Source organism: Dermacentor silvarum, chromosome 11, assembly GCF_013339745.2.
Source record: "Dermacentor silvarum isolate Dsil-2018 chromosome 11, BIME_Dsil_1.4, whole genome shotgun sequence".
Lineage (NCBI taxonomy): Eukaryota > Metazoa > Arthropoda > Arachnida > Ixodida > Ixodidae > Dermacentor > Dermacentor silvarum.
In genome coordinates this window covers 101,147,751-101,175,266 of record NC_051164.1, presented here as the reverse complement: position 1 = coordinate 101,175,266, position 27,516 = coordinate 101,147,751, and the positions used below count along the sequence as shown (strand labels likewise).

At 47.4% G+C, this 27,516-nt stretch overlaps 1 long non-coding RNA gene across 1 annotated transcript in view; it reads right to left on the bottom strand.

Annotated features, from left to right (window-relative positions):
* The window catches only part of LOC125941477 (uncharacterized), a 125,643-nt gene extending 98,986 nt beyond the window's left edge, over positions 1 to 26,657 (bottom strand). The window contains exon 1 of the long non-coding RNA XR_007464362.1: positions 26,080 to 26,657. This is a non-coding gene — a long non-coding RNA (uncharacterized LOC125941477). The remainder of the gene's footprint in view (positions 1 to 26,079) is intronic.
* Positions 26,658 to 27,516: the final 859 nt, after the last annotated feature.

Genomic DNA, 27,516 nt, shown 5'->3' with positions numbered 1-27,516 from the left:
GGTTTGAACAGCGCCGGTGGCGGGTCCGATTTACGCTGAACTGACAGCACACCCTAAGTGCTGTGAAAACATCTTTCCCGCTTATCATGGTGAATGCATTGATCGTGAACCACATGTCGACATACTTACTAGCGAACATTGGGTCGTACTGACTCCTCATTATATTTCGTTGGCGTGAGATAAAGCATTGGGGAGTGACTAAAGGCACTAAGGGTGTGAAAGCGCGTCGTTATGAATGGGATTGGTGCCGGTTTACGCGGTGAGCCCGAACGAAAGTCAGCGGCGGTGAGTTTGAGTGCAGGTGAATATGAATGCGAGTGAATATCGGCAAATGCGAGCGGACCTGAGTGTGTATGCGAGTGAATGTAGGTGATGTGCGAGTTGACTTAAGTATGAGCGTGAGTGTGCAGTATTAAGCGTGAATGGAAGCGACTATGAACGCGAGTGAGGGTTGACGAACAATCAATAGGAAACGCGAGCGAGTGCCTCGACGAGTTTGAGTAGACATGGTTATGAGTGAGTACATCGCCTAACAAAATATGTTTTAGCGCAGAAGCTACAAAAATGCACACAGTTTCAGCTGCGACACGGCTGCACCGAACTAGTATACGGCGGAGACTGGCAGTGTTGCAGGCCTTGCGGCCCGTGCGAGCGTGGCGCCCTCTGGCGGTCGCGGGCACTCCGAGAGAGCTGCCTTGCGAGAGAGAAAGACGAAGCACAAGAGAAGACGACAACGACGACGTGGAGGAGGAAGAAGAAGTAGAGGACGCGCGTATTTAATCGCGCGGCTGCCTCGGCCTGTCGAGGAGGAGGACCGGAAGGGGGTCGCGCGCGCGCGCGCGCCCAAATTGGCCTGCCATTACGGCGGATATCACAAGCTCGCCCAGAGCGAACCACAATAGCTCTAGCCCGGCTAGCCGCCGCAGTCGCCGCACCGCCGCCCTAGCCACTGCTTCTTCTCAGGAGGAGAAGCCGCGTCGTCTCCCCTTTATGACGTGGCCGAACCGGTTCCGCCGCTCTGCCGCACCGGGGCGCGTCGGCATGGCTCGCGAAGCTAGAAGAGTCCCACCCCGCGGCTATACGCACGCAGTGGGGGCACATGTACGGGTAAAAAAAAAAAAAAAAAAAAAAAACTCGAAGAGGCGGCAATGATAGGCGAACATTTTTTGGGGCATGCAAAGGGTCATTCACGATTGTGAGTCATTGAACAAGCAAGCGAGGTATCTTGGCTGGAAAAAAAACGAAAAAAAAAAATCCCTTGGCTTTTTCGTGACACGGCAAGCATTCCTGTCGCGTACCGGAACGGCTACATTGCCTAGTTCCCCCAGTCAGATCACTTTGATATTCTAATCGAGTAACTGTGACGCCACAACAGACACGGGGCACTGTCCGCATCAGACACGAGGCACTGTCCACATCAGACACGGGGCATTGTCCACATCAGACACGGGACACTGTACTGTTGTATCTTTTCTGCGTGTCTGTCTTTGGAGCTGTTTCATCATGTTACCACACCAACTTGCCCAGCTGTTCCGGCGTTCACGGTAGCCGAATGTACGGCTCATTGATTCGACTTCAAGGAGCAAAATAAAGACGTTGGGACAAGCTGCATCACGTAAGACAATGAAATTAAAGTAAACGGAAGACATATTTCGGTCTTATTGCATTCCTTGCTTTATGTAGTGCAGATCACTAGAACATAATGTTGTGAAAACAACCAGCTAGTCCAATTTGGCATCTTGTTAAGTAGCAAGACGATGCTGAACTAAATAGCGCGCACTCGCATTGTGTACAGAAAAGTTCCACGTGCGGAGCTACGGTTGCTCGTTCTCCCGAGACGAAATGACACATTTCGAAGCCTCGAAGATCCCAAAAGGGATCTTCGAGCTGCAGCGGGCCAAATGGTACGTTAGGACATTTTACCGAATGAACGAGATTTCTCGATGAGCAGTCACACTTTCGATAGTTCGTCGGTTCAGAGCCGCCTGAAAATGTTAACACCGACCACTATCCCGCGAAGCTAAGAAGCCGTTACAATCTTGGTTAGAAATCAAGTTTAGAGATTAACTGCGTTCACTTCCCGAAGATGAACGGATATACTAAAACGATGGCTCTCGAACAAGCTAATCAAGCATAGCTGGTCTCCTGGTTCAGAGGGCAGCGCTCCTTCGCCACCACACGATCCAGCGAAATCACCATGTACGTGTGCGTGTGTGTATGTATAAATACATATATACTATAGCGGTTCTCAAACGGGAGCAACCGACGCACGCTTCTCCACCAATCCCGCCTGCATCATCATCTTCTCGCCCCGAGCGGCATCGACATCATCAGACCCCTGTGCGCTGGAGGGTAACAAAACAGCAGCAGCATCGCCATCGTCCGAGAAACGCCGGCGTGATCGTGATTTGAGGTTGCCCCGCCGAAAGCGCTATTGCTCGGGGCCTCCGCATCTGCCCGGCCCGGGCCGCCGTGATTTGAATATTAAGAGACCTCAACAGCCTCCGCAGCCGAACCGCCGCGCTGCGCTGGCCAGAGGTATATATACCACGTATAGAGCCGACGCGGGAGAAGGGAGGGGAACCAGTGGTCTTTCTCTCGTGGTGGCAGAAGAGGGTAGAAGACGAAGGTAAGGGGGTGGGGGGAGTCTGCCCCCCTCACCTCAAGCCCCCCTCGGCGGGAGGGCCCCCAATTCCGGGTCCATTAAAAGTCCATCCGTTTGTCTTCGGCAAGAGAAAAAATGAACAGGGGGGAGAGTCGAGGGGGGTGGAAGAAAATTGTTTTGCCTCTTGTACCGAGCTCCCTTGCATATAACCTCACGTATAGCGGGGAGGGTAAGGGAAGATGCGCTGGCCGGCACGCGGTAGCGGTACACGCGAAAGATGAAAGAAGAAAACGAAGAGGGAGAAGGGCTGAGACGCGGCCAGGCTCCCAAACATGGCGGCGGCTGGTAACCCTCCCCTCTGCTGTGGATAGAGCAAGCAGAAACCGGTCATTACGGGATCAACGGCGCGGGGATCCGAATTTCTCGACGGCCCAGCCGGCCGCGTGTGCCGGGGCTGGACCGAACATCTGCTCGAATTCTCTTTCCCTGCGTGCGAGCCTCTCGTCTCCACCCTTCTTTTATTCGTCGCTGGCGCGCAGCTCCGTGAGTTAGCGGAGTTGCAGTTCGCTTCTTTTTTTTTTTTTTTTTCACCACCGAGTGTCGCTTTGGCGTTTTCTTATCGCGCGAGCCCGGCGTGTACGCTATAAGCGGGGAAGGCCGGCCATGAGCCCTTTCTCGTGTAACTCTCCTCGTCGTCTCGTATCGCGTCCATCTCAAAAATAAGAGTAAGTGTTCTTCCTTCACTCCTTCGCGTGCCGAACCTGCACTCCCTCCTCCACACACATACACACCCGCTTTCCCCTTCACCGCTTACAAATGGGATTGACCCCCGCGATGAGTCGGAGAGGAGGCGGAGGTCAGATATGAATGTATGTACACACTATACGCTTAGATGCTTCCATAAACGCTGCTCTTAGAACGCAAAAGCAAAAGCAAGAAAGGAAGATTGGAGGGGTAAGTGAGAGCAGCTTGCGGGGCCAGCAGCTGATGAAATGTATCGCCGCAGATGAAGAAGCGGGAGCGACCCTTCGATTGCAGGTCTGAGGAACCAGGAAGAAGGCAAAGAAGAGGCGAAAGCGAGATGATAAGAAGTTGAGAGCGGGAAAACAGAAGAGGAAGTTTAGGAAGACGGTGAAGAAGAGCTCAAGAAGGAATAATAAAACGTGGAAGAACGACTGGGTTATGAAAACGACGAAGAACATGGTGAATGATGAAGTGGCAAGATCTGAAAGAGAAAATAAGGAAATGAAAGGCAGGGAGGTTAACTAGATCTGTCCGGTGGGATACTCTTCACGTATAGGAGCGTATTAATGCAGGAGCCTTATGCAACCGCAACCAGGAGCAATGAGAAGTTGAGGGAGCTGTTGAAGGACAGATAAGTGGGATTGGGCAAGACTCCCTTGCCCCCCCCCCCCCCTCCCCTCACCTTTACCTTCTAAACTTCCCTAGAGAAACCAGGACACCTAATCTGTGACCTAGGACTTGGTGACACTGCATCACTCCTGCACAGCCTGGCTCTTGCGTCACCCTCATGTGTCCAACTAGACACCTTATACACTGACAGCCCCTTTGATCATCCAATTCCGATAGGGTCAAGCCCACAAAGGAAGTAACCATTATGAAAGCGTGATACAGAAGACAAATACGATAAGTATTGTGAACTTAGATGTACAGACTCAAGGAGGTAGCGGCCTGGTGCAAAGAAGAAGGATAGCAAGGGTAAGAAAACTATGCACATGAAGACGAAAAAAGACTCAGATATGCAGAGCAAACCGAAGGAAACTGGATGAGATAGCGGAGTAAAAGCTGATAAAACGTACAAAAAAAATAAGATGAAGCCGAGAGAACACAGAAAGCGAAGGAAAGAAAGGAACTAGAAAGAAGAGGCGGAACCTGAAGAAGACAAGAGTAGGAACAGGAAATGTAAAACCAGCGAAACAGTAAGCAGCGAACGAAGATAGAAATTGAAACGGAAAACCTGATGAAGAGGAACATGCAACGACAACATAACGCTCCCTATAAAATAGTCGCGAGAGGTATTTCGGCAGCGCCGGAGAACTAAGTCGAGCTAAGCGAGCGCGCAAGACAAAATGCATCGGCACAGAGCCCGCAGTTCAAGGCGCTGGCATTCTTAAGTTTGCTTTCTTGCCGTTCTTTCTCCACATTTTACGGAAAGGAAACAAGCACGGGCATATATACCTTTAACGCAACCAGTGAGGTGAAATCGGATTAGAAGTAATCCTATTTCAACGATATAGTACATCCAACAGCAGCCGCAGCAGAAGCAGCAATTGAGTTTTCCCCTCGAATGCAGACGTGTACGGCATTCTGCTTGCCGGAACCTTTTGACGGTACAAGAGCTGCGAAAAAAAAAAAAGTTTCTAGATCGATCTCAAATGAGGGCGACAGTATAACTTCATTCTGGATTTCGCAGTTTTTATTTTCTCTCCGCGTAATGAATAAAAGCTACACGGTGCATTTGAGAGACCGGAACTCCTACTTTGCAGCCTTAATTAACTAATCAGCGCGCGCTTGAAGAGCGAATAGCGTGCCGTCGGCAAGTGCGGCGAAAGGATACGGATTATATTTATTTTCAACATGTACGAATAATCGGCTGCACGCAGAATGTGTCGGTAGAGCGTGATTTCAAAGGATATCTACAGACATCTTGTAGATTTCGCACTAAAAACGTCTAAAGAACAGCTACAAAATGCCCACTCAAGAAGTTTCTGTGTCTGAAAAGCTGCAGACATAGGAAAGGCTGGCGGGAGCGCACGAAAGCATGTTCCACACGCACCGAAGCGATCAAAACGCAGGTAATTGCCATCTTTCTTTTCTTGGAGATGACTTCCTTGCATGTGTTCTTTGCAGAATGACACTAGGGGACTGAATATAGGTACGTGGATGCTCACACATGTAATGGCTACAAAGTTTTATTGTAATCATTATTATTCACACTAGAAAGTGGAATTCACAGACCCACATGAAAGGTTCGCAGAATCCACTAGGAGCGAGTTAGCTTCACCTCATTGACGTTTATTGTGCAGTGAAAGCAACTTGAAGCAGCAATCTAATGCCAGTGCTGAACAAAACGTGTGGCGAACACTCTACGTGAACCAGTTAATTGCACTATTTCTCCGGCCTTGTAAAACACACTCAAAGACCTGCCATTGCTGCACGAGTTAGGACAGTGACTTTGGCATCTTTTAACCGCAAGAGTAGTGTTTGAATTTATGAAAACTGCAAATTACGTAAAACTTGCATTTACTTTGCCATTTCTCTTTAAAAATATGATACCACGAATGCCTATAGCGCCTTTATTGTTCTTGTTGAGAAAAATATAGCAAACGACATTGTGAATTCTTTATTTATGCGTCAAAATTACAAGGCAGCACAACTTTGTCATGACGAGTTATCTCGTCAAAAACACCGCAAAGTGTAGCTAAGAAAGCCATCTCTATGCGAAGGTTGTCAGGGACGTCCAGTTGCCGACACCAAATCCGTATTCCCGGCCCAGCCCGCTGTCACGACGTAATCTGCCCACTCCTCCATCTCAAGCCGTCACCGAAACGGTAGTGTCCGAAGAGAGGACAAACAAAAGGAGCCAAGCCAAGACAAGCGGTTCCGGTAAGTAATCCATCTCTCCGCATACCGTCTTCTCTCCGCGCCCGACGGCCCAATCATGAGCGCTCGCCGACAGCGCCGCCTCGCGTGAACCCTTCGCTCACAATACGCATCTATCTATCGCGAACGGAAGGGGGTGGCATACGGTCGGCATCACTGTCTTGAAGAAAGCTGAGCGTCAATCGCGAGGAAAGATAAAAAAAGAAAGAAGCTAAAGCTCCCTGGCCGCTTGCATGATGGAACAGGGAAGAGACCGCTGAGTGGATCTGCATACATATTAGGACGAGCCACGAGTCTTCAATCTCTGAGCGACACGCGTTGTGCGAGCGGCGACGACGGGGGCGGCACGCAGCGACGCGGTGCGGTCAGTCCGTGCGTGAATCCATTCAAGATTTTCTTTTTTCTCACGCTGACCGCGACTGCCAGGAAGAATAAGAAAGCGAAGGCAGTCGAGCGAACGTCCTCGAGCAAAGTTATCAAGTCCTCAAGCCAAGCTTCATCTCTTCGAGGGCAGCGCTGTATTCGAACAAAATGGAGTCGACTGGAAAAATGCTAATCAGATGACTTGACCGAGACGTCTGCTGTGACCTATGCTCTGAAGAGTTGTTTCTTTTTTTATCATGCTTGGATTTCTTATAGGGAGAATTCCCGTTACCTTATGGAGCAGATAACTCGTGCTTCTATGGTCAAACTCCTCGGCTAAGCTGGGAAGCTTCTTTTTCAAAGAAGGTGGCATACTGCCACATGGAACAACAGACCGTGTTATCAAAAATAATTTCTGATGCGCTGAGACCACAGCTAAGGCCATACCTAATTTATCAGACTGGTGGGTCAGATATCAGTCGCAGTGGCTTAGTAGAGTGGCTGATGGTGTTCTGATGCTCAATATGAGGATCATGTTCGTGTGCCTAATATGGTGTGCATACGTTCACGAACTTTCATTATAGGGAGAATTGATCCGAAGCGCTTGAAACCTCAAAACCTATGGCTGCACTTATGAATTTAGTCAGAATGGCGAACGAAAAAGCACAAATGTGGCGCAATGTTGTGAAACACGACCGAATTCCAATGAAGTGCTCGCTGTGCAAGGTGGCTGACGTAGCAGACGGCGCAGCCGCGCTTCAAACGATTGTTACGCAGTGCGTACAAATCACCTAAACAAAAACACCTGCCACGCCAGTGCCCGTTACAAATAATTTACCCCCGAACGCAGACTTTTGACATCGTGTCCTCTGCTGAATTTCAACGCCCATTTCTTTCAAACTACGACAGACATTCCCACAATGCGCCCCTCATCACCGCCATAGTGTATCATAGTTAATTAAGTTCGCAACGTCGTCTGCTCCGGAGAACGTCGCAGCAGACGACCAGCGTCCGCGGAGGAAAGAAGTTCCGCGATATAGTGCCAGTCGCATATAGCTTCCACAGCTCTACGCCGAACTGAGAAGGGTGCAGACTATATACAACCTCGGACGCGTCATAAAAGACAAATGTTTTCGGCGCTGCGCCGCGTTCCACGAATCTAATCAACGCAGGCGTGCACGCCGAGCGCTGGCCTTACGATGTCGACACATCTCCACCTGCCAACACCCAGCACCACCGACAATGGCCGCAAATGCTACGCCAAGGGGGCACAAAACGAGGCGGCGACTGCTGGAGTTCTCTTCCACCATTCTTATTTGTTTGAATCGTTTTTTTTTTTCGTTTATTTTTTCTTGTCGGAGCGCAGACGTAGCGCTTCGGCTTTGTGCGTACGTGTCGCATTATCCGGCCAGCTTTATAGAGGATTAGCACCCAAGCACAGGAACAAAGCCGTCGTATGAGGTTGCCCGACTGCAAAAAAAAAGTCCTCGTCCAGTCTTTCGCAACGGCCCAAAAGCCAGTGCCTTCGCTGTATATATATATATATATATATATATATATATATATATATATTTGCTGGACAGTGGCAAGTAATGGTGTCACAGCTTTTCTATAGAAAGTGTTCGACTATATACCATTAACCGTTTCTTTTTCGCAGAACGAACTTGTACGCAACCGCGAGAGAACAACGCTATGAGAAAAAAACCCGATTCGAAGAACGAGAGTAGATTGATGTCGCGCACGGCGTTAAGGCAGAAACAAATACAGCTGCGGTAATAATGAACAGCTCCGGCTCACATCGGGCCGTAATTGCGGCATGAATCAGAGACGAATGACACCGAGCGCAAAACAAAAAGAGAGGAAACGAAAAAAAAAAAAAACTTAGAAGAAGGTTATAAGCGGAGCAGCGGAGTCAAATAACGCGGAAAGCCACTTAAGGGCGGGACAACATGACTGCGATATAAATCGTCATTATGTAATTTCGGAGACGGGCATTTCAAAACACCGTTATACCCTTTTTGCAACATTGCGGGTAAAGAACAGGACGGCAAAAAAAAAAAAAAAACAAGAATTCGTTTAGCAAAATTTCGCGTTGATATCTTAGATCCAGTAATGCAACACTATATATACAGCGTCAAACGCGCAGCGTTAATGAAGAGCTTCTCTTGCTCCAAAAGCGGTGTTGCTAACTCGGCTTTGGTGTCACACACGTGCGGAGGGATATGTCTAGTCATTAGTCCGAAAACAATAATAATAAACGCCCACACGCGACGCAACCAACAGTGTCGCTATAAACACTGTCACGCCCTAAATACACTCAGCGTTATTGATACTTCGAGGTCCCTCTGCCAGTGCATAGCGTGAGAAGAGATTGTAAGAGATTCAGTTTCGGACAGAGCTGGGGCTTTCTCAATTTAGTTCAGTCACTCAAACGCCCTTCAGTGTAGGTGCCGCAGAATCCAGTTTTGCACTATCGTCTGCTCGCACCGTTCCAGTGAGCAGACGACGAATCTAGGCGCGCTGATGTGTGAGTGGGTCTATGTTCCGCGGAGGGGAAAAAAAGTTATCTGCAACGCGCGCGCCCTCTAACAGTCGCACCCCACAACAGTCCACCTTACACAGCTTCCAGAAACGTGTACGGTTTTAGTTTGCGAAGCTTTCGCGGTTGTCACGCGAGCTCCACGAATGCATAGAGCGGGGCCCGCTCGGCAACCAGACAACGCTCGGGCACTCAACCCACGTAAAACCCGCACGCCCGCTAGGCGGCACGGTGTCGCAAACACCGTCCAGCAACACGGCCGTTATGTATAGCAGTAGCAGCAGCTCAGCGAAACGGGCCTGCGTGGCTAAAAAAACGCGTGTTGCGCCACTTGCGAAACAAGCACGACGCGTCCGCTCGCACTGCACTATAACGAAATGAGGTAACACGACCGAATGAAGAACAAGACGAGAAGGCAAAGCCTTATACGCATGCGCACGCTCGCACGCACGCGCGCACTTTGTGCGTCGTTTACTGGGTCGCTCGGGGGACCAGAAGCAGAAGAAAAACAACCAGAACCGCACTAACGAAGCCATCCAGAAGGAGCCCCAAAACGAGAAAGAACAGAGAATCATGCTCCAGACTACACCCTACCCTTATCCCCCCCCTCTCTCTCTCTCTTGTATCGCTGTCTGTAGCAGCAAATTACAAGCGGCACGCTATGGGACAAGGGGTGAGTTAGAACAGGACAAAAGTAAAACGCAAGCTGGGGGGGGAGGGGGGGGGGGGTGTTCGTGTAGTGCACTGGGTTTGTGGGGGTGTTGCGCGGAGTGGTTCGTTTAGGCAATGGACGGAACAGGCGCGACTTGACAACACCCCGTCACGCTTCCTATACTGTGTCAAGGAAGAAAACAACAAATGAAACAAAAGAAGGAATCAGAAAAGGAATCCCCGAGGATATGACGCTAGCGCTCCTTTTTTTAACTGCATTATAAATCAATTTTCGCGAGTGAGTCGCGCAGACTGGATATATATTAAAAACAAAAAGGCCTACGTCTGCCCCGTCCTGCCGCGTCACGGTCGCGTCAGAGCGGGGTCGCGAATATGTCAGTCACTTCCCTACGGCGGGGTTGTCCTAATGGCGCTTCGCCGCTCTGTCCACGTTGCTGCCTGGATTATACTGCTAGTGCCTCTGTTGTTCGAAAGAAGAAAGCGTTCGTTCGTGCGTCCCAAATTAGCAGCAGCACTCGAGAGAAAGCGAGCAAAAGAAACTAAACAGGCGGGAGGACCCCAGTTACGGCGTTAGAGTGTTTCCGTCAACCGTAGGGGTGTCGGTGGCGCAGTCGGGTCGTAAGAAATAGTGGCGCCCTAAAACTTCGCGTATGTGGTGCGCTTCCCCTTGAAGAAAGTGCCTGAGTCGCACTACTCCGAAGTGGTAGGGGACAGTCGTACCTCAAGAAAGACGAGAGCGTGGTGAACAATGAGGCCCCAAAAAGAGAAAAGAAAAAAAGAAAAAAAAGAAGAACGAAGAAAAAAAGCAGAAGTTTCCCCAGTTCTTGCGACATACAAGTCGAGCGCCCTATAGGACCTGAGAACTCGAGACGACTTAGGTTCAGGTGACAGATGGAGCACGCGAAGCGCTCGTTTAGGAGTGGCAAGGAACAGCGGTTTGTACTCCCTGCTTCGTGTCTCGTTGGCCTTGAAGTTACCCCGAAGTTTGGAGAGTCGATGCTTGAATGATCGGGAATACGACTGAAATAGCGTTGGAGGCCATACTATAGGGTGGTTCAGTAAGTATACTCGTTTCGTTTGAGCGTGGATTAACAGCGTGAAATGCGGTAGACATTGCTAGTTTACCCCGGGTAAGCTATCCCGCGTTTTTTTTTTTTTTTCGCTGCACTCTCAGATATTGTGCCACTGTCGTCCATTTCAGTCGGAAAGACACACTATCTATCGTACTGCAGGGACGACTGCACGATCGGCCATTGAACGTGCAGCCGCTACCCGAGCACCGTCCCCAACGCTCGTCCACCCACAAGGCTATGAAGACACTATCGTGTTTCTTGAGGGCGAATGGAGTACGTGAACGGTTTTGACTTAAGTGGCGCCCTCCACGCGCATGCGCGAACTCACCGCGTCTTTCCCCCCCCCTCTTTCTCTCTTTCTCTCATATTTCTATTCCCTTTCCCTTCCCCCAGCATTAAGATGTTAATCAGACGCATTTCTGGTTAACATCCCTGTCTCCTGCTTTTTCTTTTCTCCTCCTTCTCAGACAGTAAAATAGTGAAAGCTCTGTTTTTAAGAAGTTTATGAGAACCGCTTGTCTATAACTAATTACATGCAACAACACGGACAATTAGAAGGCAATGAGCGACAGCTTTTGCGATGGCATCAAATACCACTCCTTGAATTAGCGGAGCACGTGGTAACGGTGCTGTGATCAGCAGTTATCATTTGGCGCCACACTGCTGCGGACTCCGAAAGTGCGTTAAAATTTGCCTTCTGAAGAGCCGGCCTAAACTAAAAAAAAAAAAATCTTATTTTTGACGTTATTGTTCACGGCTGTGGGGAATAAGAAAGTCGTTTCAGATTGCTCGCGGCAGCGCTCGCTGAATTGTGTTAATCTCCGCCACGGCGTCATCTCTCGTCTATCAAATCAGCCATGACGAGAATTACTGGTAAAGGGCATGGCCTCTGAGATTGGGCGTAGATGTCGGAGGCCATGCATGCAAAGGGCATGGAGTTTTCAACAAATATTTATTAGATGGAAGTGTGGTGCTAGTGTCTGGGTGGTCTGCAAGCACGGCCGTTCAGCCAGTGTGTAAAACGACGGGTCTATAAAATAAATTTGCTTAAACTTCGTTCACGGGACTTCGAACGGCCTTGTGGCTTTTCAAATTGATCAGATTCCATAAAAACATTGCATTATAAACACAACAATACTAGATATGCGAAATTCCTTAAGCAGGTTTTCCCACGCAGCTAACTTGCCCTAACCAAGATGGCCGCCGTTAAAGCTAGTCGCACTGTTAAACCTGAGACAGGCGTTTTCAAAGCTTGGACGGTGCGAGAGATGGAGGGCAGCAGGAATGGTGTCAGCAGCCCGCATGCTGGCACCTTAATTACAACTCTAACCTAAGGTCAGTATTCGTGGTTAGGTCAACCTAGGTGCGTTGGAAAGCCTGCTCAAGAAATTTTGCATATCCCCTATTCGCAATGATTACGCGTTTGCGCAGTCTTGTTTCTTTCCTATGTTTAGGGAAAACAGAACTGCTCCGGAGCTAAAGCACTAAGGGCCGATAAACCGCAGCAAACGAAGTCTAAAGAACGTCTAAAGCCAAAAGCAGGAAGATTAGACAAATCAATTTGCTAACCATAGTTTCCATGGCAACTGAATAATAGTAGCGCCAGAGCTCCCCCTAGTAATTTGAGTGAGAAACTTTATGACAAAAGGATGCTCGTATAACGCCGGCCGCACCAAGCGGTGAAATCTCGGCTCGAGATTCGCCCTTCATTATCCCCGACACCAGCGCCGCGACTCGGCACACCAACCGAAAGACACACGAAACCAGCGAGTGTATATACGATATAACAAACCAAGCCGCGGTCAGAGGTCGGGCGTCAGCCGCATACGTCACCGCGCCTGGCGCGCCAAGAGTTGCGAACCACCACCTCGACAAGGAGAAAGCCCTAACAACGGCGGATCGGGGCACACAGCTTTTCGGGCACGGACAGTACTCGGAACAAAATCGCGGCGGCGACAACAGCGGGAGGACTACAAGGAAGCAACAGCAACAACTCGAACACCAAGAAGGCAATGAGGGACAGAGAGAGAGAGAGAGAGAAACAAAAGCCCCAACACCCTCCTCCAAAACTCCCATGCGCCCTTTCCCACTGGCCATAACAACGTCAGCGCCGATCTCGCGGCACGACAATATTTCAGGGGGAGTCTAAACCCCGGCAGTGCGCATTCAGCATTTTCTCTCCTTCTTCTTTTCCTTTCGCGACAGTAGAGCACTGACTGTTTCTTTTTGCTCGCTTTGCGTAACAGCAGTGAAGAGGCCACGCATCTGTTGCTGTAGCTCGCATTGATCTAGCGCGATCTGACACGCAGTCCTTGTTTCTTTTTGTTAGTTTGTATGTATCTTTTGGGCCTTGTTTCGTGGCTTGATACTGTGTCAGTCTAGCCGGCTGCCGGATAAAAGTCCGGGCCGTTTGTACACGTCGCGGAGCGGCACGTTGACCTAATGGAGTGTAAACGCCGCCGTGAAAACGTCCTTCGCGTTGGAGAGAGAGATAGCGCGAAAAAAAAGAAAAGAACAGTGGCTGAAGAGGGGGAAGGGGTCAATGGAGATGCGGGTGAGTTGAGGCAGTACTTAAAAAAAAAAAAAAAAAAAGAATAAGCGGTGGTGGCGTCGCTTTCTTTCGAACAAGGGCGATTATCGAGAGTTATGACAAATGGAGCGGCGACCGAAAACTGCCGAGACGACGACCGCTCGAGTGGCTTGCGTGTGTGTGTTAGTATACAGTGGCGTGTGGGTTTGCGAAAGGGATTGGCGACCAGCGAACGCAACAAGCGACGCGAGCGTTTATACCAACCGATGCGCGCAGAGATCGAGGAAAGCGCGAGTCGAGATATATGCATGTTAATTTGAGACCCTGGCGATTCGTACGCATAAAACAAAAGCGGTTATGTCGCCTGGCCACAGTTGAACGACTGTAATGAGGCAGCATTACAAGGATCGGCGAGGCCACGCCTTTTATTTCGCTGCCACCGCGTCGACCCGCGTTGGTAACCGCATTAAAACGAAAAAAAAAGAAAAGTAGATTCCTTCGCCATCGTTTCAGAGTAAATGCATGGTCAATCCAAATGGGTCGCGAAGCTTCGGGCGAAAAGCGGTCCAGAACCAATTGTCATCGATATGAGCAATTGCGGTTATGGGAGCAGCGATTTCAACGCGACTATGTGAGGAGGGAACAACCATTGAGAGAAAAAAAAAACTTTTAAATAAAACAAGAAGCAGATTGATTTAGTTCAACGAAAATAATATCCCTCATCAATGTAACATACGTATGGAGAGGAAAGAAAAAGGAACTCCCTTCTTCTTGGTCATTTAATAAAAATACCTCTTTTTCAGCACCCGCTATAAAAAGGAGCGTTCACGTCACTCTTAACTGCAATACAATGCAACTCTCGAAGTGCAAGCAGAAAGGCGCGCTTATGAAGTTCACCGCCTACTGTACGCCTTCCTCACAGGTTGTGTTGTTGTGCTCGTCAACGCTTACAAGTCTGAATTTCTGGTCGCGCGATGTACCCCAGTACTGCGCTAATGGCGAAAACGAGAACACGAATCACGAAAACAATTTTCGCGCCTACGACCACAAGTATGACGTCAGTTCTGTTTTAAACGAATGTTACGTCACATTATTTCTTCCTTCCGTCGGAAATGTTCCCCTGTCCCACAGATCGCGCTGATCCCCATGAACCACCGATCGATGACTCGCCATGTTTTGAACGTGTGGGCTTCCATAGAAGCTTCATTACCAGGTGTACTTACTTTGGCAAATGTGCAGGTCGACATCCACATAAGGGGTTTTTGTAGATAACAGATCTCGAACCCAGACGCTATACCACTATATATAGGCGACGCTGACGCAGTCTGAGGGCGGCAGCGGTCCGCTCGACCATTCTAGATAAGTGTGATTCACAGTCTAACTCGGCTTTCAAATCTGGATGGGTGCAAATGAATTTCTTTGTTCTGGCAAGTAAACGTGACGTTAAACATGGCGACGACGATGACATACGCGGTAATAGCTACAGCAAATATTAAACCCTCGCTATGATATTGTTCAAAAATATATAATACAAAAAGAAAGATGAAAAAAAAAAGAATAATAAGACGAAGAAGGAAAGGCACAGGAGCCAATCAAGGCCGTACCTGATTGGCTCTCCTATACACTTGCGGAAGGAGGATGATAGATAACGAGGAGGAAAATAACATAGATAATAAACACTCAGTAGCTGTGGGCACGTTTGCAGAGGAACGTTCACTGGCAGTCAGAGGAGGTCGCTCAGACCAGCCGCCTCAATAAAGGAACAATACGACTTTTGCGGCCTTACTTTTAAACATACCATACAGATATCGCCATTCCCAATAAGCAAGCTAGCTTGCAGCATAAGAAGCGGCAGCTAAGTGAGCCTTCCTATAATAAAAGGGAAAGAAAGAAACAAAGGAAGGAAGGAATGAAAGAATGAAATAAAGGGAGAATGAGAGAAAGAAAGAATAAACAACACTGCTGATAGACACAACGATATTCTCCAGCCGGCTCATTCGAGATTCCCTTCGCAGTTGGCATGCTGTCCCGGTGGTCTCGTCAGATCGCAAACGGCAGGTGATACACGCATATGCGCACAGTGAACGCCAAAAGGGGTCTAGACCCACGGCCAGGTTGAATCGGATCGACCATTGAGCTATCGCAAAGTCAAAGCAGGTGGCAGAGAGGAACAATAAAAAGAAAAGGAACGCGCGGTACATTTAACCCCGGTAAAGAGACTCCCAGGCATCGTACATTATAGGCGGCGCTGACGCTCACAACTCGTTGTGCCAGCCGAAGGGTATACCGAACGTTCACGAATGCTTTCCGTTCCTTTGTATACGTCGTAGAGTCGGGAGGTCATTGCGCTGAATTTTTCTCTGGGCTCGGAAATACGTATCGCGCTATCTCGGAATCAACTGCTATGTCTATTGCATTGACTTTATATTACTTTCCCTTAGAACAATAATTTGACATTCAGTTGCGTCTCAGCTGACTTTTCGTTACGTTGAATAGAATTTCTGTTGAAATATGGTTGAATGTCGTGAATGATTTGCACGACGAATTTCAGAGTAATATATCGATTATCTCCTTGTCTTAAAAGGGTATGAATGCGAGCTAGTTGGTACGAATCTATCTGTGTGAAAAAAAAAAACTGCGTTAAATAAACACAGACAAGGGAGGAAGGAACACCGGACAAGCGCTTTCCCCTCGCTCCTTCCTCGTTATCTCCTTGTACTCATAGTATCTCTCGCATGCTTCTTTTTCGCGGTTTGTCGTCGTTGATCAAGTCCCGACTCGCCCAGCAACTTGAAGGAACTATCATTTCCTGTAAGGCGAAGTAATAAACTTCGCATAAAAACCAAAAAATAGATTCACCGCCCATGCACCCCGTACAGATGGTAAACCAGCGAAGCTGAAATGTGCGGCCCCGGTATGAGCCCACCATGTGATTTCTTTCTTTCATTCTTTCTTGTCCCTGGCTCATAACCGCAAATCAAATGCGGGTATGCGCCACACGTGATTCTATTGTCGTTAATTGTGACGTAACTGACGAGCATGTGATGTTATTGATGTCATGACCTATCAGTCCCGTTAGTCATACATTTGTACCCTTCCCTGCCAACTTTGGTATATACCAAGTGAACGAGACGCGAGTTTTCGATAGTTGTATTTCCGCCGCAGGGTTTCTGTGGTCGGACCACGAGCGTTTCAGCCTGGGAATATACAGCTTCGGTGTAAAATGAGAAGTGACAGCGCTGCCCTCCTTTCACTGCCGTATTGTACGCGCGAGAATACGGTACTACGAGAGTCAGCTCGGCCATAGCGCCGAGTTTCGCACCCGGTGGGCACCGAGTTCATGCGGGACAACGCCGTCGATCCGTATTTTTTTCTGTATTTTTTTTTTCTTCTAACAATCGCCCCCCTCCGACGATCGCGTGTGAACGCTCCATTTGGCCGCGCGTGCGATCCAACCTGCGAACTTCGCCTCTAAGCTATAAGCCGCCGCGGCCCGGTCTGCTTTCTCTCACTTATCTCTCGCCCTCAGCCTCTCCAGGGCTTCGAACGCTTCGTCGAGAGCGCTGGGAGCAATCGGCGATACACTCTACGCCGACAAGCCGGCGGCCCCAACAGCTGCCCCGCGCGACTATACGTACTATACACAGCTTTTTTAGAGAACGCGGCGAGCTTGTTCATCTCGTCTCGATATAATAGCAGGCGGTCGGCGTTAGCGTCAGCTCCCGCAAATCGTTTCGATCGTTAGCGAAGATGCGTGGTATTGATATCTACGACGCTAAGGGCTCGTTGACTTTAATTGCTTATTTCCTGCGGGATTTCTTTTCTTTCTTTTTTCCTGTATATTTATGTAGACCTTTATATGGTCTTTAAGCGCCACTTGAAATGCCTGTTTGTACTCTATTTGAGCACAATAAAAGTAGATTGAGTGAGATTAAAGAATCGTAGCTGTACGATGCAGCGGCCACTATAACTGCAATAAGGGCGATGGTTTCTTTTGGATTTGTGGTGTTTTATTGTTTTGTTATTTTTAATATACCACCTGTTATTATACCACCAGTTGTTATTCTTGTTATACCACCCTATTGAAACATTCATATGCCCCGTAACTTCTATGCCCCATAATCCGTTATGAAACATATAGGATGCCATACAAAAACCAGTTTTTCCTATATGTCATATGATGCGATTGGATATAGGAGTTGTGGGGAATACGGTGTTTTTTCAATAGGGCAGTTAGCCCCTTGTACTATATGCTATTCTTCTGGGCTCGAAGTAAACTTGCAATTAAGAATATATTGCTTCAATAATTAAAACAGTTTATTTGTCGGAAGATGGAGCAGTGTGCGCGTCGAGAAGTATGCTATATCAACTCGCCCGATCTTCAACGCGAACAATTTAATCTTCTTGAAGAAGCCGGTGACACAGTAGTCGACAAAGCAATTTTATACAAATAAATGAAGCGATGAAGCCAGTCCAGATTATACTCAACATCCGTGACGTCAGGGCTATCTGAGGCGGTAACTCCACGGCGACTTCGCCACCGGTATTTGGTTTTAGCGTCCATTCTGCTTTGGAAACCCCCTCTGGTGGTGAGAGCGGTCGCTTTGCGGTTGAAGAAACGCAACTCACAAAAAAAAAAAATCTCAACTTATTAATCACGTTTGGTGTCCCTTTAACGAACCACAGTTAGTCAAGTTAAATGCGTAGTTCTGTATTACAGCGTCTGACTCCCAAAGGAGAGAGAGAGAGAGAGAGAAAGAAAGAGCAAGGCTATCGCATCGCGCCAGCCCTTGCAGAAAGAAGTTCGCTACTTTAACGAAAGCACGTGTTCATTTCGTCTCCCATAAAGTTTTCCATTTGGTTAAGCCGGGCATGAGTAAGTAAAGAAACAACCAACGAAGTGTCCAGCTCGAAGCGCTCGTTATATGCCCAGTTCAAGCTTTTATAGACGCAACAAGACCCCATCGTTTGTCAGCAAATAGACTTCAAAGCCGCATCGGAACAATTACAATGTACAGGCACCATGATATAGTTAAACTGCGAAATGTTACAGAAAGAAAGTCAGCAGCTCACACAACAAGCACGACGCCGCCAACGTCCGTACGACACGGGGTACGGCCGGGTTAGCTGCGCACGCGTTCGATCGTTCGGCGACAGTATAACAAATCGGTACAGCATGAAAGAAAACGAAGTACACTCGACAAGCGACGAAAGTGATCCTCGACAATCGATCAAGGGGCCCCGTCATGACAATACGCTCGAACTAGCCGAGAAATATAAACGGGGCGGCAACACGAAGGCGCCCTGAAACTGTTCGGTTATTCATCATGCGACAACGAGTAACTGTTTCAGGTCAGCGAATGTATAAGGGAGGGACGTTCGATTCTGCTGTCGTAACCACCACAATGGACGGACGATGGCAGCAGGGATTTAACGGTTCCCGAGTGTATGTTGAATACAGCGCAGTTCTTAATGTACAAACCTTTCCATAGCCTTGTCTATAGCCTTGACAAATGTCTATAGCCTTGAAGTCCTTCATTTTCGAGTTTTGTATTTTTTTTTTGAAATTTGGGGTTGAAAATCGGGCTTTAATTTCAAAGAGAAAAACCGGGAAGGAATTGAGGGTTTTGTCGTCTGGCAGCCGAAAGTTTGGGATTTTCATGGTGACTTTCACGAACGATAGGCCAAGGCCACGTGGACGTGAAACCTCTTAGAATAACATGTAATGACTAAGTGAGCTGCTCGGCTATAACAGAACCCCGCTATACAAATCCTCGTTGGCAGACATTATATATATATATATATATATATATATATATATATATATATATATATATATATATATATATATATATAATGTTACGCCATGAAGCGTTTATTTAAATCTGCCGGGCAGATAAATCAGAACGGTTGGCGTGCTGCAAGCCGGTACAAAAGCAACCAGCCGAACGTCGTCTTCCTTCTCCACCCACAGTCCCCGCGGGCATTCGCGCTGTTTCTGCCCTCTGTTATGATAGCTCGTGACATTATATATATATATATATATATATATATATATATATATATATATATATATATATATATATATATATATATATATATATAAACCATGAACAAAAACAACAAATCGAGATGTGTTCGGCGATCCCGCATTTACTTTGTTCCTTGCAATTTCTTTCACAAAAGAAAAAAAGAAAGGATACATAGCACACAGGGACATGCTTCACAGCAGGTGGAACACTTGTCCTTTTCTTACAAGCCCACTGTCTGCGTACATTAGGATACATGCATTGAGAGCATTTCTGTGTCCATCTTAGACCTGTCGGGCCTTTCGTCCTAGGATCTCTCGTCCTGGTTTACTGATTCGCGCAATACCGTCGTGCAACAATATGAAATAACAGCTAGCGCAATCTGCTACCCTTCTTATTGGAACGTAACACAGAGTTGGGCAAACATACTCTCAACGTTGTAGCTATACCATTCGCAATGCAGGGAAACGTCAGACAAACATTAAGGTCAGCAAGTTTTGAGAACACTTCTTGCTCCACAACGACTCAAATACGAAATAATAATAATAATAATAATAATAATAATAATAATAATAATAATAATAATAATAATAATAATAATAATAATAATTTCGTGACGTCACACAAGCGTATTTTCCAAATTGTATTTTGAAAAGGAACTTTTGCATTCATTTTGTCGTCTGATCATCAACTTCTTACAACGAAATTAAATGAAAAACTTTTGAAAGGATGCTCTACCAGTCTGAGCAAAGTTATTGTTTCTGCTTATATATACTGTCCGTTTAAAGCGTGAAAGAGGACCCGTTGCACTGCATGCAATTGCTCCAGCACTGTCACAGAAGCGCTTGTCCCTGTGACTGTTTCAGCGTTCTCGTCTATTGTTCAGTAGTCACGAATTCAAACCACACTATACCTCCTCGCTGACCTGCTGCTAAAGCCGTGCAACAGGAGTCCAAGTAAACGCACACGTTTGCACACTACATCGTCCTCCAGCCTGAAATACCGGGGGTCTTTAGAAAAAATAAAGGTGGCGCCAAGAGATCAATCTTGGTATATTACTCGGGAAACGATCAAGCTACTTGTCTTCAGAAGCGAAGTAGGAAAAAAATACCCCCCCCCCCCCAAAAAAAAAAAAAAAAAAAGGAAACGAGTTAAAGATCAACAGCGTACTGCCGTGCTGACCACGTAGGTTATCCATTACGCGACTGCGAAGTCGCGCTCGGCTCGGAAAAGGTGCGCGAGGGTCATTCGATGTCGTAACCGTTGCGACGAAAGGAAGTCGATGACCCGGGCGATTTTCACGGTCGTTGAGTGCAGGGTACACCCATAACGTACCGCCATTGTGGGCCCTTTCTAACTCCTCCATCCCCATTTGCATAAGTCGGAAATAGTCATTAACGTTTCCCCCCTCTCCATCTACATTTTTCTCTGGCAGGACACGAGGCGTCGACTTCTCCGAAGTGCGACGTCCGATGCGGAGTAACTGTGGATCCGGAGCGGCGAGGTCCTTACAGCTGGCGCCATCTATGGGGAGAACCTTGAATTCCGTCGACAACCTCACTTTTTTTTTTCCCCCTCTCTTTTCAGTCACTTTAGAAAGTTGGCGCAGTGGCGCGTCGTCAACAGTGTTCGCATGTCTACTTGTTTAGGAAAACAATGCGGTAAAACAAATGATTCATGACTAACTACACGTATAAGAATGAGGTATCGGTTTTAGAAAATTCGCAAGCATCAACGCACTCGTCTAAGCCCCTCCGGCATCCTTCTCCGGCAAGAATCACGTCAGTACTGCACAGACTTCCGAGCGAGTACACTGCTCTTTACGGAAATGATCTTCAGAACAACGCCGACCATTTTGTTCTCTCAAGATTGTCTAGAATCGTCTCACTTTCTAAGTGGGTTAAAAAAAAAAAAAAGGAAGAGCAGAAAGAAGAAACAAGAAGTTTCGTTTTACGACACGAGAACACTGGAGCAATCAGCACCGAGAAAGGTCCACACGCAGATTATCATTACAACTAACGATGACTTAAATTACAAATAATGAATCACGTTGAAATAAATTAATTTACGGGGCTTAACGCCCTGAAACTGCACGCTTATGAGGGACGCAGTAGTCTCCTGATCAAGTTCGGCCACGTGAGGTTCTTTAATGTTTTATCCAAATCACCGTGCACGAGTGCTTTTACATTCCGCCTTCATCTCAACGCGGTAGTCGAAACCACAACCTCAACCTCAGCAGCAGAAAGGAGACATACAAGTTAAAGAGCATTGCCGGTGTTTGTTTAAATTTACCGAAATACACGCCAGTTTAAATGTAACGAACGTCACTTCTGTCTGATATATCAGACTGGTAACCCAGGCTGTCTACGCATAGTAAAGGATGCGGTGATACGCAGATATGCTCGGATTGGAAGAACCGCTCAACCGATATTAATCAAATTTGTTTCATTTAAAAGAAAAAGCGAAATTCTACTGACTGCGGAAGCAGTATTTTAAATCAGGGCTATAGTTATTTTAGAGAAAATGTCGAAATATTATCGCCAATTGGTCAGGTAAAAAAAATTGAAGTAAGCAATTTATAAATCCCTAACTGAATCTATTAAGGAATCCCAAACGGAGAAATTTTATACACGAATTTACAGCTTACTTGGAAACGTTACAAAGTTTAGGAGGGTTTTGCAAAAGTCCAACTCAGAAATCAGCGGTATATACTTCGAAAAATTGTTTTATGCATCAACTTTCTACCATATAGATGTGTCGATGTGTGCAGTTTACATAATTTCTATATCGTTTTTCATTCCCTTGTTAAACATTGGCAAACTTGATGCTTCATTTTACAATCATTTTCGTTCCATTTTCAAGCATGTTTCTCAAGGAAAGGATGGCCTGTCGTCAAACTTGGTGCAGTTGACGCCTAGCAAAATTATATGTTCAATCCCAGATAACTTCCGAGGTAATGATTAAACTTAAAAAAAAACCATAAAGTTCTGGGGCTTTACGCGCTAAAAGCGCGGAACTCCAGAACAACTTGCAGTTCTTGAACGTGCCCCTAAATCCAAGCACACGAGCGTTTTATGCATTCCGCCCCCATCGGAATGCGGCCGCCGCGGCCGGGATCGAACCCAGGACCTCGAGCTCAGCAGCTCGACGTCCCAGCCACTGAGATAACGCGGAGGGTAATAAATCCTCATTATCATCTATTCACTGCATGCTTAGAAGAAGTATTCAAGCTCTTACACTGGGAAGGCTTAGGCGTGAGGTTCAACGGCGAATAACCGAGCAACCTTCGGTTTGCACATGAGATTGTCCTATTCAGCAACAATGGAGACGAATTACAGCAAATGATTGAGGATCTTAATCGAGGAAGCGTAAGAATTAGGTTGAAGATTAATATGCAGAGATAATGTTCAGTAGCCTGGCAAGGGAACAAGAATTCAGGATCGCCAGTGAGCCTCTAGAGTCTTTAAAGAAGTACGTTTATCTGGGTCAATTACTCACAGGGGACCCTGATCATGAAAAATAAATTTATAGAAGAATAAAATTGGGTTGGAGTGCATACGGCAGGCATTGCCAAATCCTGACTGGGAGCTTACCACTGTCGTTGAAAAAAAGAAAAGTGTACAATCATTGCATTCTACCGGTGCTAACATATGGGACAGAAACTTGGAGGTTAACAAAGAAGCTCGAGAACAAGTTAAGGACCGCACAAAGAGCGATGGAACGAAAAATGTTAGGCCTAACGTTAAGAGACAGGAAGAGAGCGGTGTGGATCAGAGAGGAAACGGGAATAACCGATATTCTAGTTGACATAGGAAAGAGGAAAAAATGGAGCTGGGCAGACCACGTAGGATGGATAACCAGTGGAGCATATAGAGTTACAGAATGGATACCAAGAGAAGGGAAGCGCAGTCGAGGATGGCAGAAAACTAGGTGGGGTGATGAAGTTAGTAAATTTGCAGGAGCAAATTGGAATCAGCTAGCGCAAGACAGGGGTAACTGGAGACCGCAGGGAGAGGCCTTCGTCCTGCAGTGGACATAAATATAGGCTCATGATGATCATCATCATAAACCTTAATGACAAACTTCCCCAAAGCTTCAGCTTGGTACCAACTCCGATTTCGTTGCTTTAATACATGTAAAACGCAGAAAAGATTTTATGACACGACTCGACCGATTTGGATATAATTTGTTGCATTTGATAGATAGATAGATAGATAGATAGATAGATAGATAGATAGATAGATAGATAGATAGATAGATAGATAGATAGATAGATAGATAGATAGATAGATAGATGAGTTCTACTGACTCTAGGAAACAGACTCTTGATTGAGGGCCTAGAAAGTTGTGCAAAAATCCTCGAAAATCGATAAGTTAACCGATTTCTCTTAAAAAAAATGACGGCATGAATAAAAATAATCCGTTTTACAGTTACTAGATCTTTCTTTTGTTTCGTTTAAATGCAACATAACTTATCAAAATCGCCGTAGTGGTTGCCGAGAAAAACGATTTCTGCGGTCCCACGTATTTAGATAGGATTGCCCGAGCTAAAGCTTCATCTTAAGTCGTGCATTAAGGTGCACGTTAAAGAACCCCAGGTGGTCAAAGTTAATCCAGAGTCCCTCACTTCGGCGTGCCTCATAAACAAATCGTGGTTCTGGCACGTGAAACCCCAGACATTAATTTTTTAATTAATTAATCTTAAATCGGCTTTCTTTGGCTACTTGAACCAATTGAGCAATTAATCATCATTGCTTCGCCATTCGAGCGTATCCCCACCTCACAACAGCTTCCCTACCATTTTCAATGCCAAAACGCTGTATACGTCTCCGGGTGCCGACACAGAGTACTAGTGTACCACGAAACTATAGAGACCGCTATAGAGAATCTATTCGCCATTTTGGAACGGTCCACAAGCCGCAGCGTTTTCACTGCGTGCACATTTTCGCTTCGTGGCTTGAAAAGTGGGGATCGGTGATTGCCGATCGGCGTGTAGGCCAGATGCAGTTGAACGAATAAGCGCACCAATAAGTAAGTGCGCTAATACGACTCGTGTGAACTCATCTTCTAGCGACGGTCGCTTTTTGCTGCTCATTAAAGTTTTTCACAGCGCTTACGAAGTAATATAGACAGGCGTGCCGACTCGCACGATAATTTATAAGGTGCTCCCAAACTAGCATCCTGCTGACAGAAATTTCGTGAAGTGACACGGAGGTGGCCGTTAAAATGTTCCAGCGCCTCAATTATATTCAGCGAGGCGTTAGCTGGGGAAAAGGTGTCCTACTTGATCATGTGATCTACACCTGCAAACGGTCGCTAAACAAAAACAGCGTTTTTAACAAAGACGAGACAAAGCTCCGCTTGAACCCTTTCCCAGAACGTGTGTCGGGTCACCATTTTTCTTTTCTTTTGCGCCGGCCGATGACGAGCTGACATACAGTGATGACGGTGCACTTTAAGCGATCGCCTCCGCGTTTCGTAACGTCGGCACGGTCCAACTGGCCAACGGGTTCCCATTCATTCTGAAGCGAGCGGCAGTCGTTTTGCTTGCCGCCTTTTCTGTACCGTGGCGCAGACATTTAGCCATACCAGTCAGCAGAGAAAGATAAGATATGGCTCATGTTTGGCGTCACGAAGAAAGCCATACGCAAGGGCGTCGGCGGGATATTAGTTGCGTTGCAATGTATTGGCAAGTCGGCACTACTGCGAGTTCACCCGTGGCTTAGTTCACGAACGCTTTATCAAGAAGGCTGAATTCTTTAATCGCCTTTCTTTGCATGCTGCCGAGAACTTTAGGAGAGGGCTATCTTTCAAACCAAAGGAAAAAGAAAAACTTACATAGCTTGATCGTTCGCAATTGGGTCGATTATACAAAGAATACAAAGGGAAAAAATAATTTTGTAGCAAGCAGACTAAGTCTTCGCCTTAATTACCACGGCAACTAGGCCAACAAGCTCTTCAAGTCCGATTTCTGGGTGCAATAAAAGAAGTGACCATTTAAGAACAATGCCCCATTACGGCTTAAGAAGGAGGTAGCCGGTTGAATGGCTAGATATTATCCAATTTATCTAACAAAGAAACGGTAATGAATCGGCATCGGGCAACTTAAGCGTGCGCGGGGTATTAGGGACGTTGCAGGCGGGACGAGTCTGAATTCGTTAATTCAAATCACAGCGCGGCGTGAATACGAAGCAGAACGCGCGTATGCAAATGAGGACGTTTCTTCCGTCGGTTTTTTTTTTCAAGCGATGCTTAACCCCGCTGTAAGTGTAGCGTGCATTTAATCGTTGCGGAGAGCGAGCTGCTCGAATACGTTAATTCTCTCGCCAGGCCACGAAACAGATGTAAACGCGGTGCATGGTCGTTGAACTAAACCTAACCATTTCTTGTAGCAACGTCGTGCATTAGTAATAGATTCCCTCCAAGAAGACAACGTTAAATCCAACGCTTAGCATCTCGGGCCACGAAACATTCGTTTCGCATTTGCCTTATAGCGGGACAGAAAGGTCGCATTTGTATTCTCACCCCGTTTCTAACGAGGAAAAAAAAAACAACAAAGAAACGCGAGCACCGCTTTATGCTGCAACCAGCGCGCTGATCAGGTTGTTCCATTCGAACGCACTGAATGCGGACTACAGACTCACCCAGTCTTTAATGGCAGGCCAATGATTGTCTCTGTCGATCCGCAAGCACGTCTCTGGAACACGTGTTCGCACTTAATTCCGCGAGTTTTCGACGTGGGAACAACACACTTCCGAAGATCTCGAAAGAACTCGTCGAACGGAGGCCGCTCAAACACGCGGACAAGCACAGGCGACCCAAGAAGGCGGACAAACACAGGGACCGGGTCTCACAGGCGAGAAACTAGAAGCAGTCGACACGTGGCTCGTCAAAAGAGTGCGAGTTGATTATCAAAGCGCCTCGTGGATGGTTGCGTCGCGATTGGGTAGTTGAAAGCTTCGTTTTCATCAGCGAGCACGACTTTCAACGAAGCACGTGGCGCGCACGGAGCGAAGGATGCGGACGGAGCAGATGCGCACGCAGAGCTCCGTGGCAGATGAGGATGACGGTTCAGGTTTTCGACTGTTTCGTTTCAAAAGAGGAACTGCCACAGCAGCAGCACGTGACACGGTGTAGCAGACGACAGCGACGGACCAGACGGAACAGGCGGTGCTCCGTGGCAGACGACCGCGACAGTTCAGGCCGTCGTCTGCTCCCGTTTCAGATAGAAACTGACGGACCAAAAGCGCGTGGCACGGCGCGGCAGACGACTACGACGGTCTCTGTCGTCTGTCCGGGTCGGAAGAGCAGACACGTTTGGCGCGCGGCACAGCAGACGACGTCGGCGGCGGCAGCCCCAATGAGTGTCACTGGGGCGCGGACTCCGGGTCGCGAGCGCGTGTTTCGAACGCCCGTTTGGTACTCCGGGGCTCAGCTGATTCAGCCAACATCGCCGGACACGGAGTGACGCTGCAGACGACGCCGGCGCTGACCGCTCAAAGGCTCCGGCGCGCTCCCATTGGCCGCGTCGTCTTCGGGACGTGTGCGACGCCTGGCGGTCGTCGCTAGAACCGGCTCGAGCGCCCGCAAGCGCGCGCGACGCCGAAGACGATGATGCCGGCTTGGAAGAGGAGAGCGGCGCGCGATCCGAGTAGCGGAGCGGCAGTGACTTTTTCATGGAGCTCGGCTGCATGGAGTTGACGTTTGCGAACGAACACAACTGCACGATTACCGCTGTTGTTAATTTCACGCTGACTGCGGCCATAAGAAGCGCTGTTGTAGCTGATTCTGGGTCCATATTCTCGAAACATTTAAATGCGAAGCACTTCTTGGCGAACATTTGCCACTTTTACAGTATCTATATATCTAGCCGCCTACGTCTTGGTGCTCTCGTGTCGTTTCGTTAACTTGGTAGGAACCGAAATTGGCATAGTATGACAAGAGTGTATGGCGAACATAAATGATAGGTCATGACATGAATATCATGGCATGTGTGTCATGTAGTTCATGAAACGGCCACCTAGGTTTTGGTGCTCTCATGGTCGTTTCGTTAATTTGGTATGTACCAAAATAGGCATAAA